We start from the raw sequence: 17969 nt of genomic DNA on the forward strand, positions 1-17969 counted from the left end.
CCCAAAATTGACAGTGCATGTCAGAGCAAAAACCAAGCCATGAGGTCAAAGGAATTATCCGTAGAGGTTCGAGACAGGATTGTATCAAGGCACAGATTTGGGGAAGGGTAACAAAACATTTCAGCAGCATTGAAGGTCCCCAAGAACACAGTGGCCTCTATCATTCTTAAATGGAAGAAGTTTGGAACCACCAGGACTCTTCCTAGAGCTGGCCACCCGTCAAAATTGAGCAATCGTGGGAGAAGGGCCTTGGTCAGGAACGTAACCAAGAACCAGATGGTCACTCTGACAGAGCTCCAGAGTTCCTCTGTAGAGATGGGAGAACCTTCCAGAAGGACAAGCATCTCTGCAGCACTCCACCAATCAGGTCTTTATGGTAGCGTAGCCAGACGGAAGCCACTTCTCAGTAAAAGGCACATGACAGCCCTCTTGGAGTTTGCCAAAAGGCACCTAAAGGATTCTCAGACTATGAGAAACAAGATTCTCTGGTCTGATGAAACCAAGATTGAACTCTTTGGCCTGAATGCAAAGCATCACGTCTGGAGGAAACCTGGCACCATCCCTATGGTGAAGCATGGTGGTGGCAGCATCATGCTGTGGGGATGTTTTTCAGCGGCAAGGACTGGGAGACTAGTCAGGATCGAGGGAAAGATGAACGGAGCAAAGTACAAAGAAATCCTTGATGAAAACCTGCTCCAGAGGGCTCAGGACCTCAGACTGGTGTGAAGGTTCAGCTTCCTAAAGGACAACAACCCTAAGCACATAGCCAAGACAATCCAGGAGTGGCTTCGGGACAAGTCTTTGAATGTCCTTGAGTGGCCCGGCCAGAGCCCGGACTTGAACCCAAAGGAACATCTCTGGAGACCTGAAAATAGCTGTGCAGTGAACCCTTGACTGGATGTATTCAATTGACAGGATGTACATACTGTACCTCTCGAGCAGGGGTATTCAACTGTTACCCTATGAGATTCGGATCCTGCTGGTTTTCTGTTCTACCTGATAATTAATTGCACCAACCTGGTGTCTCAGGTTTAAATCACTGATTAGAAGAGAACAATAAAAAAATGCAGTGGAACTAGCTTTGAGGTCCAGAGTTGAGTTTGAGGCCTCTATCGGTTATTTAAGTAGGTGTGTTTAACAGTGGTGAATGATCTGACGAAGATGCAACTCGGATCGAAACTTTGTAATTTTGGGGCGTCTGATTAAATTGCCATGGGAGCATACCAGAGTTGAGGACATTCCTTTTTTCTTTGATATGTTCTTCTGTCCTACACTTGGATGTGCTTATTTTCAAATTGTGTCATATTGCTCACGAGTATAATTCATTGGCTGATCCCTCCTGATGACCTGGATTGAATTATGTTATCCTTCCTTAACGCATCGGAAGTTCCACCCAGTAGACAAAATGACGAAAGTCTTCAATGACACTGCCAATGCTTAAACAGGCTTTTGGGCGCTAGAGTCCTAAATCTATCTCGATGGGTGGCCCCCTCTTTTAGAATTAGCAAATGTATAATATAATTAAATATACATTTACACAGTTAATCTTCCAAAATACATTGTCACATGAATGTAGTCATCATGCTTGTTGCAGACATTTCAGTTCACAGCTCTGCTGTGTTGTGTCTTGGGATCTTCTGCCATTTTGCTTACCAGCTCTGACTTTGCAGATGACTACTTTATTGATTAAAAGTGTACTCACTATAATATGTGGTAATACTGATAATATGTGGTTGTCCTACCTGGCTATCTTAAGATAAATGCACTAACTGTAAGTCACACTGGATAACAACAACTGCTAAATGAGAAAAATTAAAAAATGTAAATGTAGGTGTCAAAGAATGGGGGAAATAATTTAAACTGTCATATTTTGACACAAATAAATTATATGATATTACAATAACTATAGTGGCCAGTGTAAAGTTATCATTGTCATTGTATCATTGGCCTCTTTCCTGTTGTTCATGCCAGGGCTGATGGACCAGATTAGTGACCCTCTGACCATGGCGTCGGCATCTACTCCAAAAGCAGTCGGATGACAGTTGCACATGGAGATAGACGCGCGGCGGAGTAAGTCTTGAGTGCATCTAGGGTCATGCCTGCAGACCTTGGGTCAGCTGAAGAATCTGGGCTTCTCTTTGCACTCTGAGCTCGTCCACTACCTACTGCTGCGGTAAGACCTCAGACCAGACTGGGCTGATGGTGGCACTGGTAACAAACGGCACACAATATTTATGGCTCATCTTTATTACAGAACTATAACATTGGAGTAATGTTATGTTGGCTGTTATTAATTTTTGCTAAATTTCTTCCCCCTCTCTTCTCTTTAGCTATTTTTCTAAAGTGTTTGCCAAATGCTCAGGTAAAGACATTTCCCCCATAACATACAGTTTACAGTTCATTCATGTGAATATGTACTGTATATGTAAGCCTGTTTTTGAATGGTCCACTAGGAAGTATGAAAGGGGACATGGCTGCCTTGCTGACATCAAGAGAATCTCTGCATCGCTACGTCCTATTGGTCCACACTCACCGGCAACAGTGCCCCTTCCCACCCACCCTCCAGTCTGGCACTGCCATGGAGAAGTAGGCAGCTGGCACAGAGGTGAGCCAGTCAAAGGGAGAGGCAGTGAAGCAGAGAAGAGGCCCAAAGCACTTACCCCCTCTAGAGGAGTGCCTCTCCCCATGTTCTCAGGGGAAGGAAATAAGAGAACCCTCGGATGTGTTAGAGGCAGAACTGTGTCTGGGAAGGAGGACATCGGCTCTCATGGCAACCTAGTCAGAGTGGCTGTGAATAAGAGGGGGGTGACATGAGAGGGGGACGGAGGCAATGTGGAGGGAGATATTACCCCTTCAGGTTCAATTAGGTTCAAAGGGAGGAGAGAAGCGAAGGAGCTCAAGAAGGAGAGTGTCACAGGGAGGCGTGGTCTTACTGTGAGGAGGACCAGGGGTTGTGATGGCGCAAGGCCCATGGTGACCCAAGAGGAGGCACAAACAACCAGGATTTTTTTGGGACAATTTTGAAACACAATCCAACCACACATGTGGATACAGTACAATGCCATTAAAATCATATAAGATGACACAAAAAAAGAAAAAAATATGTATTCCCATTGTGGTCCTCATGAAATTACATGAAAACAAAATATACACAAGATTATAACATGAAAACAAAATACATCTCACATACATCTCATCAGTAGGGAGGAAACCGTAAAATGAATCAAATAGATTACCATGTAAAGGTAATTGAAAACAAGTATACTTTCTTTAAGCCTGTGCAGTTTTAAAGTTTTAAAAATGTCTTAAGGTTTATCTTAAAACTCCCTAGCGTAGGGATGGAGAGGAGACGGTGGACCGGACAACCATCGAACTCTGGAGAGAGCAACTCAACAGGTTAATTAATAAGAAATGTTATTGTCATGGATCTCTCCGGAACTTTCATTACGCACACCTGGCCCCTATTCCCAGTGATTAGTAATTGTATAAGTGTGCCCTTGGTTTACGAGTGTCCTGTTGATTATTGCTACAATGTCCGTTGGTTCGTGTGCGTACCTGTGCTGTGTGTTTTGGCTTTCGTGCCATTGTGGATTGCGCAGATGATTACCGGTCTCGTCCAGTGTGTTAATCATTGTGTGCTTGTGTTATTCATTCGATGTACTCCTCGCTCTTTGGTTTGGGTTTCAACCCTGTGTTTTGTATTGTGTTTGTTTGGTCTTCGTCACCGTGCCTTTACACGGCACGCCGTAATTAGGGTATAATAAAAAACCCTATTACACATTCCTGCGCCTGTCTCCCGAATCATTCATACTGACTTGACAATTATCTAGAATTTCCTGATTAGTTCTGAAATGCCCGTGTTGACTCAACATCACTATGTTGTTTGGTCATATCCAGGAAACGAGAATACACAGGAAGCTTCAGCGGCAGGAAGTGACACAATGCCAGCAGAGTTCTTGCGGTCATGGCAGGATTGGTAAAGTTGAATAGTTTGCTTCATGCACAACTCCTTGCATGTATTTGTTGTTCAAATCGTAATCAACCCAACCTTATGGTGATCTAATTTTATGTTTCAATAGGTGGATGGCTGCCTATGTAATGTGATAATGACGATAAAGGTGATGAGGACAACCCAAGGCAAAATCACTGGAGAGAAGGATGTCCCTTCACCCAGCAGGTTTTAATGACGCTATGTATTTAATCACCCAAGAAGGAAATAAAATGTGAATGAACATGTTGAAAAAATGAATGACCACTCTGTTGCACTTCATAGTGATGTAACTGTAGTACAGTCGTGGCCAAACGTTTTGAATGACACATATTCATTTCCAAAGTTTGCTGCTTCAGTGTCTTTAGATATTTTTGTCAGATGTTACTAGGGAATACTGAAGTATAATTACAAGCATTTCATAAGTGTCAAAGGCTTTTATGGACAATGACGTGAAGTTGATGCAAAGTCAATGTTTGCAGTGTTGACCCTTCTTTTTCAAGACCTCTGCAATCCGCCCTGGCATGCTGTCAATTAACTTCTGGGCCACATCCTGACTGATTGCAGCCCATTCTTGCATAATAAATGCTTGGAGCTTGTCAGAATGTGTGGGTTTTTGTTTGTCCACCCGCCTCTTGAGGATTGACCACAAGTTCTCAATGGGATTAAGGTCTGGGGAGTTTCCTGGCCATGGATCCAAAATATTGATATTTTGTTCCCCGAGCCACTTAGTTATCACTATTGCCTTATGGCAAGGTGCTCCATCATGCTGGGAAATGCATTGTTCTTCACCAAACTGTTCCTGGATGGTTGGGAGAAGTTGTTCTCTGAGGATGTGTTGGTACCATTCTTTATTCATGGCTGTGTTCTTAGGCAAAATTGTGAGTGAGCCCACTCTTTTGGCTGAGAAGCAACTCCACACATGAATGGTCTCAGGATGCTTTACTGTTGGCATGACACAGGACTGATGGTAGCACTCACCTTGTCTTCTCCGGACAAGCTTTTTTCCGGATGCCCCAAACAATCGGAAAGGGGATTCATCAGAGAAAATGACTTTACGCCAGTCTTCAGCAGTCCAATCCCTGTACATTTTGCAGAATATCAGTCTGTCTCTGATGTTTTTTCCTGGAGAGAAGTGACTTCTTTGCTGCCCTTCTTAACACCAGGCCATCCTCCAAAGTTTTCATCTCACTGTGCGTGCAGATGCACTCACACCTGCCTGCTGCCATTCCTGAGCAAGCTCTGTACTGGTGGTGCCCCGATCCCGCAGCTGAATCAACTTTAGGAGACGGTCCTGGCACTTGCTGGTCTTTCTTAGGCGCCCTGAAGCATTCACAACAATTGAACCGCTCTCCTTGAAGTTCTTGATGATCTGATAAATGGTTGATTTAGGTGCAATCTTACTAGCAGCAATATCCTTACCTGTGAAGCCCTTTTTGTGCAAAGCAATGATGACGGCATGTGTTTCCTTGCAGGTAACCATGTTTGACAGAGGAAGAACAATGATTCCAAGCACCACCCTCCATTTGAAGCTTCCAGTCTGTTATTCGAACTCAATCAGTATGAACTCAATCCAGCCTTGTCCTCATCAACACTCACACCTGTGTTAACATGAGAATCACTCACATGATGTCAGCTGGTCCTTTTGTGGCAGGGCTGAAATGCAGTGGAAATGTCTTTTTGGGATTCAGTTAATTTGCATAGCAAAGAGGGACTTTGCAATTCATCTGATCACTCTCCATAACATTTTTGAGTATATGCAAATTGCCATCATACAAACTGAGGCAGCAGACTTTGAAAATTTATATTTGTGTCATTCTCAAAACTTTTGGCAAGGGAGAAGCTGAAGGGGGTGGGTGGGTGGGGGGAGCAGTTCAGTCAAAGGCAGAGAGAGATACTGTAGGTCAGGGACAAGGAGGAGTTGGATTTTGATAGAAACAGGTGGCTTTTGAAGATGTTTTCTCACATTTCCTTAATTTGCTAGATTGGATTATTTGACTAAAACCGTTAAATGGATTTTCAAGTCAAAGATGCTGGGATGAAAGTAATGAAAGTAAACATAGTTCAAAGGATTCCTATCAGCACACACTGTGCAATAAATTTAATTAATTTTCTTTCATTTTCTTTCATTTGGATTGGATTTTGTAGAGGAGCCAGTCGACAATGTTCCTCAGATTGTCATAAAAAAAAGGTTTGTGCATTATCACTTAATTTATTTATATCTGTTTATTGTCATCATAATTTAACGTTCCCATAAAAATAACACCAAAATCAACCTCGCCTTGTGAGTTTGATGGCTGTGGGAAAGTCTTCTCCTCTCGGCAGTACCTCAATGTCCAGCAGCATAGCTGAAGATGACCGCTCACTATCTACTTATTACAGTCATCGCAAGGTAAAATACACTAAACTCCATTCTATCTTATCGCACCTTTTGTTCAGCATCATATGAAGTACCAGCACCTCCACCGGAGGACTCACCTGCTCACCTGCTCTTACACTCCCTGTAGGGCCCTGTGTTTCTTCAGTCACATGGTCAAGACGAACTCTGGCTTTTGTCTTGAGAGCAGAGGGACATCTGAGTTCTGTGCCCGGGTGTTCCACACCAATAGTCGCTTTCTCATCCACTGCCGCAGAGAGAAGCCTGTTCAGTGAGTGTTCTCTGTCATAGCAACAGCACTCAAGGACTATTTTTCAGTTTCTTTTATACTGAAAGTATACTCTAAACTTGTTTGACATATGTGTTGTGGTCCTTATGAGTGTCCCTCTGTCTATCCCTTTGCCTCACCCCTCTTCCTCTCTCCCTCTCTACCAGGTGTGAGGTGTGTGGCTCCACCTGCTGTCAGAAGGCCTCACTTCAACTGGCACATGAAAAATAACAACATTGACGACAGCTACCAGTTCCCCTGCAAGGTCTGTGGCTGGTACTTGGAGAAGAGTTACAACCTGACCGCAAGGTCTGTGGCCGGTACTTGGAGAAGAGTTACAACCGCAAAAGCCACCCTAACCCTGACTAGACCTTGAGCTTAACCATCACACCCCCGACACTGAATCACCCCTTACTGCTACCCCAGACCATGTCCCAGCACAGCAGCCAACTGCTTTATCCTTGTAGTGACATGAAACAATGAGGTTGTATTTTTCTCCACATTTACACCTGTAGAGATGTGTGGCATGTCAGGGTCCCTTAATTGACTGTAAATAATGGTCCTTTGGTCTTTTGTGACCCAAGTGGCACCAGGTCAGTTTCTCTATGCAGTCCATGGACAATGTTCATACTGAAGACAAGCAGTCTCTTTCATTATTATATGTGTTTTGGTAAAGAATGATTTTTATTGAAATAGGCAAGTCAGTTAAGAACACATTCTTATTTTCAATTGACAGCCTAGGAACAGTGGATTAACTGCCTTGTTCAGAAGAACAGATTTTCACCTTGTCAGCTCAGGGATTTGATCTTGCAACCGTTTGGTTACTAGTCCAACACTCTAACCACTAGGCTACCTGCTGCCCCAGGAAGACCATCTTTGGGTTTTGCATTTGTATAAATCTTTTACTATGCAGCTTTTGATGAGGAAAGTATGTCGAATGGAGGGGGGAAATAAAATGTTTGTTACATTTTGTTATATGACCATGCACCACCTTGAAAGACAAATGACATTACACATTTTATCTATGAGGAAATTTGAATAGATTATTATATGGCTTTCAATACGTCCGTTTTATTGATGGAAGCCCACGTTGGCCAACACAGCCGCGTACTAACAGGTGGGCGTTATGTTCAGAATAATATTTTTTCATCCAATTAGCGCATAGAAATTCTCGAAGACCCGCCTCCGAATGGTTGCTATGCCTACAACATCGCGCTCTAGGCTTGATTGACAAGTATGTCAACCAATAGGGGCAGATGGGTGGGAATTTGCGCGCACACTGAAAACTGCCTAGAGATATTGTACCTCTGCCTACTATCAAATCACTTTGGGTATTATACAACTATGGCTGGAGCTGGACAGGTGAATGACTGAAGATGGAAAATGTACTATAAAGGTTTTCCTGAAAAAATATACAGGTAATGAACTATTATTTCGGCTGGGTCCTGTAAAATAGCTTGCTTTGTAACTAGCGCGGGGAACTGCATAATGCCTTGCCGTCTTCAGCAGCATGAGAGAAGACGATGTAGAATTCAAGCTTGCACGCTATCAGTAGCAGACAACTGACAACGTTTTTGACCTATGCTTGCTGCCAACCTTTAACTGGATATTGGTAATGTTATATCATTAAATGATCAGAAATATAGATTAAGGTTTACTTGTTATATATTTGCTAAGTAGACCGTTTGATGGCTAATTATGGAAAACTACTCAGTTAGGGTTAAGTGCCATGCTCAAGGGCACATCGACATATTTCGGTGACTGGCTCAACGCTCTTAACCGCTAGGCTAGGCTACCTGCCGCCCTATAAAATGTATTATATTTAAAGGTAGCGAAATTACTGCTTTGACAATGTTTATTTTGATAATGAGAAACTTGTTTGATGATATTGCTGGTTGGAAGAACTAAAAGTCACCTCTGACTGTCACTGTTTTGGTGTTTTTCAGGGGGGGGGGGGGTTAACATTTTTATTTTTTTACTGTGTGTGTGTCCGAGAGAGAGAATATCCCTTATTCATCTTGGTAGAATCATATCCTCCTGGGATAGTACAAGATGTCAACAGCAATCAATGACCTCAGAGAGACTTATCTAATGACCATGTTGATAAAAGGTCTAGAAAGTTACTGTGACTTAACCTGGCCATTTCTGGAACAGTTTTTCTATTTAGCATTGTATGGAATACCCCGTGTAACATTTTTTTATTTTAAATAATGATGATAGTGGAAGTAAAATTCCACATTGACACCTGTTCTCCAATTGTTTTAACCTTCTCAAATTAAAATATATAATGCCATTAGCTTTTATTCTAAAGCTGGTTTGAAACCACCTAGGCTTATATGAAAATGCTGTAGGAGAGGTTGATGAATGCACACTTGATGTTGTTTTTTTATTCAGATTGCAATCTACATGGTTTTCTAAACAGAGAACAGAAACCTTCATAGAGACGTTTCTTGATCGGTGTTGAAAAAGTCATATAAGTACTGATATTGAGAGGTGAAGAAAACCCTCCCTTATGTCTCGATCAAGTGAAACCCTCTACTCTGCTAGTTGTGAGTGGTGAGAGAGCGTAGTGATTCATGGATGGATGTGTGGGTGGGACTGGGAATGAAGAGATGCGAGGTGGAGGAGTTTCAATAAGATTAAGAAATATGTACCAACTTCATGGCCTCTTGCCAGTTGACTTCATGAGTAGTTGAGTATTTAGTTATGTATTCCGCAAAGCATTTTATCTTTCAAAAAATAATGTTTATTTATGAGTTGCTCTCTGAAAGCTTAACCTACCTTTCTGTCTCATCATATTCATACTTATTCATACATCATACTCATATTCACCTGAAAATCATAGTGGGAAATATGGGTGGGTTGAGGTCCAGTTTCTAATCAGGTACCTATTGAAGCCAGCTCAACATCCCTTAACTCAGAACCTCTGCATCTGAAATCATAACCATCCACTTGTTCTGGAGGGGTGAGCTGAGGTTGTGTGGTGCCGGCTGCTGCTGGTCCCAGTAGGTAGGCCCTTACTGCTGGAGATCACACTGAGCTTAAAAGTGGAGGCTTTGACCCCCGCCATTCCTGTTGATCTGGGGCCAGGCAGGCACCTAGCAGCCTCTCTCTACCCGCTGCCATCATCAGGTCCCTGCTAGCTCTCCTCCCAGAACAGAGACACATCTGAAGCATGCCACAATTACAGCACATTCTTCACCGTCAGACACCATCCACATCACTCAGCCTTGCCTCGGCCCCTAAAAGGCTGCGATGTGGGGAGCAGCAAGGAGGGAGAGAAGAAAGGCAAGGCCAGGGGGAATAAGAGTCCTACTTTGCATTTAGATTAGAATTGACTGTCTCGCTCTGTATTTTTCTGTTGATTAGCCTAAAGCCTGATCAGAGCCTTCCTGCAGAGCTGGCCACCTCAGCCTGTGAGGAGAATACCATATCAATATAGCGGGCTAACTCCGCTCTGCAATCTGAGCACTCAATTCAATCATTTTATGGCACTGGGGAAAATAAGCATATCACTTGATCCTTAACTAGAATCCTTAATTGCTACATACATTTTAGAACTTTAATTAATCATATATACCCATTCATTCTTTAAGAATAGAATCTATTAAATCTATTAAATTAACTTAGTTCAACTGTCGTACCCCATCAGAACCCCAAAATGTAAGCTTGTTTTATGCCACGTAAATGTAAGCAAACACTGTATAGCCTCAACATGGTGAAAATACATTTTATCAGTCCTTAGTTTTTGGTATTTTATTAGGATCCCCATTAGCTGTTGCAATAGCAGCAGCTACTCTTTCTGGGGCCCATAGCTTTGTCTATGAATTTGAGAGTGGTTACATTTCTCCATCTCCTATCTTTTTAGTGAAATGGGGAGAATACTTTATTGTTTCAATTAAGGATTCTAGCTTTAAGGATTTTCAGTCCTCATGATTTAGCTGGCTCCCTCTGCCCTCACAGCTGGCCCATACAGTATAGTATGGTGCTACTGTTGGTGGTGAATTAATTATGGAGATCCCCTGCCTGTAATGTAAGCTACAGAGCTGCTGGCCGTGGACTCCCTGGATCTTGCCAAGCAGGGCAGAGCTGGAAGGCAGTGCCGGTGGCCATGCTACTAAGCATAGGGTCTCTAGCAGATGGATCTCTCTGGCCACGAGTATCCACCGTGGGGCTGGCTGCAGGAACAGACCTCACTCTGTTGGGTTACGGGTTCACTTCAAGCTGCACTAAGTGGACCAGTGATAAGTGGAGCTCAATAATAGAATTTCCCAGGTCGAAATGTATCACAGGTTGTTGACATGGTGACTGACTATTGTGACGTCAGATCTATTTTGTGGAATTCCAAATAACAGGGGATGTTGCTGTGCAGTAGGAAAGGAGGAGATTTCTGATGTTGTTCAGCACCTTGTGTTACTATTCATGTTTCTAATCTGGGCCACTCAAAAGCACATGGTGACCCAAAAGAGAACCATGCTGAAGGAGATGAGATAGAGCCTCTTATTTTTTTTCTGGTCTCTGTTTTGTCATCTCAATTAGCAGCTGGACTATGGAAATGTATTCTTACCTAATTTATTTGTATGATGTTTTGTTATGCCATAATGCCATGCCAGTGCTCACCATGCTGTCATGCTCTGCTCAATGCTGCTGGGTCTGTGCTGGAAGTGATGCTTGGCAGGCTGACTCCTTGTCATAGACTGCACCGTATGCTACAGGGAAAACAACCCATTCAGCTCCAAACAATGGGGTGCATGGAGGAGAGCATACTCAGGTTCTGCCTGATTATTCTTCTGCTGCCTGGGTAGAGGAGGGAGAGAACATTTGACACAAGCAGAGGTTTGTTCATATGTACAGTTTGATGGTGTTGACATCCAAATTGATGCAGCAACAGCACATTACATCAAGCCAGTGAATAGGGAAATCAATGATTGCATGTAGGCTACGTTTTATTGCAATTCTGATGAACATGGGCCTTTGTGCTGAGACGGTTCTGATTAACATAGGCTTTGCTGAGAGTGCCAGCCTGGCTTCATTAAGGAATGCATCGGCGACGTCCCCACAGTGAAGGTTCACTTCTTTCCAAATCAATCTGGATTAACACTGAGGTTGGCACTAAACTAAAGGACAGGGCTACTACACACAGGGCTAACCCAGACAACCCGTAGGCAGGGGCCCCATCTAAATCAACGGTGCTGCAGTGGAGCGGATTGGGGGCTTCAAGTTCCTCTGTGTCTATATCACGAAAGACTTAATGGTACACACACACAAGTGCACAGTCATGAAGAAGGTGCCTCCTCCCCTCAGGAGGTTGAAAAGGTTTGGTATGAGCCCTCCAAATCCTCAAAGTTCTACAGCTGCACCATTGAGACCATCTTGACTGGCTGCATCACTGCTTGGTATGACAACAGCACCGCCCTCGATCGCATGGCGCTACAGAGGGTGGTGCGGACAGCCCAGTACCCCACTGGGGCTGAGCCCCCTGCCATCGAGGACATTTCATATCAGGCTGTTTTGAAAGAAGGCCCGGACAATTGTTACACTCCAGCCACCCAAGCCATAGACTGTCGTCTCTGCTTCCGCATGGCAAGCGATACTGACATCAGTCACTGGTTTCATCAATAAGTGCATCGATGACGTTGTCCCCACAGTGACCGTACGTACATACCCCAACCAGAAGCCATGGATTACAGGTAACATCCGCACTGATCTAAAGGGTAGAGCTGCCGCTTTCAAGAAGCGGGACTCTAACCCTGAAGCTTATAAGAAATCCTGCTATGCCCTCCGACGAACCATCAAACAGGCAAAGCGTCAATACAGGGCTAAGATTTGAATCGTAGTACACCGGCTGTGGCAGGGCTTGCAAACTGTTAGACTACAAAGGGAAGCACAGCCGTGAGTTGCCCAGTGACGCAAGCCTACCAGACTAGCTAAATTACTTCTATGCTCGCTTCAAGGCAAGTAACACTGAAGCATGCATGAGAGCATCAGCTGTTCCGGGCGACTGTGTGATCACTCTCTCCGTAGCCAATGTGAGTAAGACCTTTTAAACAGGTCAATATTCACAAGGCCACAGGGCCAAACGGATTACCAGGACGTGTACTCTGAGCATGCGTTTACCTCATCACTAAGCTAAGGACCTTGGGACTAATCATCTCCCTCTGCGACTGGGTCCTGGACTTCCTGACGGGCCGCCCCCAGGTGGCAAGGGTAGGTAACAACACATCCGCCACGCTGATCCTCAACATTGGGGCCCCTCAGGTGTGTGCTCAGTCCCCTCCTGTACTCCCTGTTCACTCACACCCAGACAGTCGTGAAGAGGGCACGACAAAGCCCATGAGGAGGCTGAAAAGATTTGTCATGGTTCTACAGCTGCACCATCAAGAGCATCCTGACTGGTTGCATCACTGCATGGTATGGCAACTGCTCGGCCTCTGATCGCAAGGCACTACAGAAGGTAGTGCGAAAGGCCCAGTACATAGCTGGGGTCAAGCTTTCTGCCATCCAGGACCTCTATACCAGACGGTGTCAGAGGAAGAACCTAAAAATTGACAGACTCCAGCCACACTAGTCATAGAACGTTCTCTCTGCTGCCGCACGACAAGCTGTACCGGAGCGCCCCCCTTAAGCTGCTCTACTCCCTGTTTATTATCTATGCATAGTTACTTTAACTCTACCTACATGTCCATATTACCTTGACTAACCGGTGCCCCCGCACATTGACTCTGTACCGGTACCCTCTGTATATAGCCTCACTATTGTTATTTTACTTCTGCTGTTTTAATTATTTGTTACTTTTCTATTTTTTGACTTACAGTTAAGAAAAATAAGTGCTATTGTTGGTTAACCTCTTGAAGCTAGGGGGCACTTTTTTATTTTTGGAAAAATAACATTCCCAAAGTAAACGGCCTATTTCTCAGGACCAGATGCTAGAATATGCATATAATTGACAGCTTAGGATAGAAAACACTCTAAAGTTTCCAAAACTGTACAAATATTGTCTGAGTATAACATAACTGATATTGCAGGCGAAAGCCTAAGAAAAATCCAATCAGGAAGTGACTCATATTTTGAAACCGTTGTGTTCCTATGCATTCCGATTGGCCATTGAAAGGGATATCAACCAGATTCCTTTTTCTACGTATTCCCTAAGGTGTCTACAGCCTTTAGATGTAGTTTCACGCCTTTATGTTGAAGAATGAGCGTAAAGGACCACATTGCGTAAGTGGCCAGCTGAGGGCTCTCGGAGTGATTCTTGCGTAAAAGACAGAGGTAGCCATTTTTCCTCTCGGTCCTACTGAAAAGCCAATTGTCCCGGTTGATATATTATCGAATAGATATTTGAAAAACACCTTGAGGATTGATTATAAAAAACGTTTGCCATTATTCTGTCGATATTATGGATATAATTTTGATTTTTTTTCGGCGTTGTCATGACTGCTATTTCCGGTGGATTTCTCAACATAACGTGACAAACAAACAAAGGTATTTTGGGTATAAAAATAATCTTTATGGAACAAAAGGAACATTTGCTGTCTAACTGGGAGTCTCGTCAGTGAAAACATCCGAAGATCATCAAAGGTAAATGATTAATTTGATTGCTTTTCTGATTTTCGTGACCAAGCTTCCTGCTGCTAGCTGGACATAATGCTATGCTAGGCTGTCGATAAACTTACACAAACGCTTGTCTAGCTTTGGCTGTAAAGCATAATTTCAAAATCTGAGACGACAGGGTGATTAACAAAAGGCTAAGCTGTGTTTCGTTATATTTCACTTGTGATTTCATGAATATGAATATTTTCTAGTAATATTATTTGGCCGTTTCGCTATGCTAATTAGTGTAGTTGATGGTAGTTCCAAGAGGTTAAGGGCTTGTAAAGTAAGCATTTCACCTGTTGTATTCGGCGCATGTGACAAATAAAAATGTGATTTGGTGCATCAAGTCTGACACCAACAGGCTCCTGAACAGCTTCTATCCCCAAGCCATGAGACTGCTAAATAGCTTAAGGAATGGCTACACAGACTGAGTGGACCCTGGTATTACGTTTTTATTTTTGCACTGTATATGCACACTTGCAGGACTCCACACACGCACACATATGTATACTGACTCTATGCACACACACTCACATACAAACATCATGCACTACTGCTACTTTGTTTATCATATACCCTAATACCTAGTCACCTTACCCCTGTGCATATCTACCTCTGTCACGCCAGTATCCCTGCACATTGTAAGTATGGTATTGGAACTGACCCTGTGTAACGGCTGTCTTCCTCTGGCGAGGAGGAGTAGTAAGGATCGGAGGACCAATGCGCAGCGTGGTACGGGTTCATGCTCTTTATTAAAACAAGCGAACACTGAAACAAAACAATAAACGACACGTGAAATAACCAACCGAAACAGTTCCGTGTGGAAGACACAGAAAATAAACACCCACCAAACACAAGTGGGAAAAGGCTACCTAAGTATGATTCTCAATCGGAGACAACTAACGACACCTGCCTCTGATTGAGAACCATACCAGGCCAAACGCAAAACACAACATAGAAAACGGAACATAGATAAACCCACCCAACTCACGCCCTGACCATACTAAAACAAAGACATAACAAAGGAACTAAGGTCAGAACGTGACACCCTGTATGTAGCTTCTTACTTTATTGTGTTCTTATTTTTATTTCTTGTGTTTTTGTTCTACCGTATGTTATTTTTACTACTATGTTGATATTGATTACTGCATTGTTTGGTTTAGAGCTGGCAAGAAAGGCATTTCACTGTACTTGTTCATGTGACATTAAAACTTCTCAAACTTGATAATGGTCTGTCCCTATCACATTGAATGAATCAACAGGACCAAGTAGGTCCATATTGCAGCCAGCTCCATGTGGTCAGATGTGCCAGTCACATTTGGGTGACTCCCAGACCTGGCTCTGGAAGCATCGTCATTGGCAGGGAGGGTAGTGGGTACTGCAAAATGGGTCTAACAGGGGAATTCTCTCCTCCTGTCCCTGCCAAATCAGGTTTGATGAAGGACAGAGCAACAGACTCTGCAGTGCAGTAGCTACTCTCCCTGTCGCTGTCCTTGGAAAATGCCTACAGCTGCGACAGTTTGGCAAGATGTATCATAGATGTGTTACACCTGAGATTGTGGATTTAGCTATAGGTCACTGCTTTTAGAGCTCGACTCCTATATCAGTCTGCCATTTAGTGTCGGAGAGTGTTGATTGGTGGTAGCACTTTTCTCATTTGTCTTGTTCCCCTCTTCTCAGTTTGTTCTGTCTTAAAGCCTTAGGCCAGTCTGTTCTTTTACATGTCTCGTTTCACTATCCACCCACTCTTTCTTTCTGTTCCTCTCCTCTCCCACCTCACTGCCTCTGCCAGTGACAGATGGGACTGTTAATAGCCTAGCAGACCGTATTCACTCGATTCTTGGCCGAGTCAATACTTTGACCCATTTTCTCTCTTCTCCAAGATGGAGGAGGCGGATATCTGGGGTTGTCAGTGAAGGTGGGAGTTGGTCAATTTCCCCCCCAGCCTCATGCCTTAACAGAGATGAGCTGAAGAAGGGTGGTGTGGGGATATAAGGACCAGGCAGGGAGCCTCTGCTGAACTGTCAACCCAGAGAGAAGCATCTGCCAGTAGCCCCACTTCAATTCCCTCCACCACGGGGAAGAGAGAGTGAGGCTCAATATGAGTGTAGAGATGCCATTTATTTGTGGCCAAAACGAGAATGGGTACAGTTTATTGGGGGGGACTGGAAGGATATTTTTTTGTTAAACCCCCATTTTTTTTTCTGGTAGTCCATCTGGTTCTTGTCAGTAGTTGTTTGTTGGCTCTTTCTATGGCATTAGACTGTAGACTGCAGCCTGGGCTCTAGGTGCTGATGTTGCCTTCTCCACTGCTGCTGATAGCGTGGTCTTAGACAAGTGGTGGCTCAGTCTGTCTGACACTCTCACAATCAGCAGGGGAAAGGGCAGGAGCCCAGCCCATTCCAGGGCGGAGGCAGCGCAACGTGTTACTGTTTCAAACTCACTAAGCTGGTGAGACAGAAAGGAACTAGGCCTACTGGCCATTGTGCTATTTGAATGATTCCTTATCAGTCCACCCACCTCTGAGCTGTGTAACATGGAGAAGGCTGTTCTCTCTCTCTCTGACCCTCTGTGTGAGACTCAGTGAGTCAGCTTGTACCAAATGGTTCCACCACAGTACCTTCTACATCAGCCCACCATGCTCAGCTCCTGTGGAATATTAATTACCAGAGGAATCCCAATACACAACACTGTTCTAATCTTTGTTTACCTCTGGTCCAGGTAAAAGGGGATAAATACAATGTTGCCAGCCAAATTGACCAGGAGTAAAAAAAACTACTGTAGGCAGGCTATTAGCATGTTCACCCACTACAATGTGAGCTGGAGGCAGTATGCGTTTTGAAAACACACTTAATTGTTTGAAACCTGAATGTTTTATTTCATATTATGTCTTGCCTTCCATGAAAATCTGACCATAGAAACATGGAGGCAATTATTTTATAAAGACTAAATAGGAGGTGCCTGAGTTTCAAGTTTGGGGAAGCATGCAATTTATCCTAACATTTCTAACGATCTGCATGCCAGTTGAATAAACTGCCTCAATTTTGCTGGACCCCAGGAAGAGTAATGGGGACCCATAATAAATACAAATACACTGCATTCGGAAAGTATTCAGACCCATTGACTTTTTCAACATGTTATGTTACAGCCTTATTCTAAAATGTATTAAATAGTTTTTTTTCTTCATCAATCTACACACAATACCCCATAATAAATATTCAGACCCTTTACTCAGTACTTTGAAGTGCTTTTGGCAGCAATTACATTCTCGAGTCTTGGGTATGACACTACAAGCTTGGCACACCTGTATTTGGGGAGTTTCTCCCATTCTGCAGATCCTCTCAAGCTCAGGTTGGATGGGGAGTGTCGCTGCACAACTATTTTCAGGTCTCTCCAGAGATGTTCCTTTGGGTTCAAGTCCGGGCTCTGACTGGGCCACTCAACGACATTCAAAGACTTGTCCCAAAGCCACTTCTGGATTGTCTTGGCTGTGCGCTTAGGGTCGTCGTTCTGTTGGACGGGGAACATTCACCCCAGTCAGAGGTCCTGTGTGCTCTAGAGCAGGTTTTCATCAAGGATCTATCTGTACTTTGCTTCGTTCATGCTTCAATCCTGACTAGTCTCCCAGTCCCTGCTGCTGAAAAACATCCCCACAGCATGACACTGCCACCACCATGCTTCACCATAGGGATGGTGCCAGGTTTCCGCCAGACATGACGCTTGGCATTCAGAACAAAGAGTTC

At 43.8% G+C, this 17969-nt stretch overlaps 1 protein-coding gene and 1 pseudogene across 1 annotated transcript in view; both read left to right on the forward strand.

Moving 5' to 3' along the window:
- The first annotated feature begins 1976 nt into the window (after window positions 1–1976).
- On the forward strand, window positions 1977–16995 carry LOC139407941 (zinc finger protein 692-like; annotated as a pseudogene).
- LOC139406577 (F-BAR domain only protein 1-like) overlaps window positions 7939–17969 on the forward strand; it is a 45509-nt gene continuing 35478 nt past the window's right edge. Inside the window, exon 1 of the mRNA XM_071149312.1 lies at window positions 7939–8051. The gene's annotated coding sequence lies outside the window, so the exon portion shown is untranslated. The remainder of the gene's footprint in view (window positions 8052–17969) is intronic.

Source organism: Oncorhynchus clarkii, chromosome 4 (assembly GCF_045791955.1).
Source record: "Oncorhynchus clarkii lewisi isolate Uvic-CL-2024 chromosome 4, UVic_Ocla_1.0, whole genome shotgun sequence".
Classification (NCBI taxonomy): domain Eukaryota; kingdom Metazoa; phylum Chordata; class Actinopteri; order Salmoniformes; family Salmonidae; genus Oncorhynchus; species Oncorhynchus clarkii.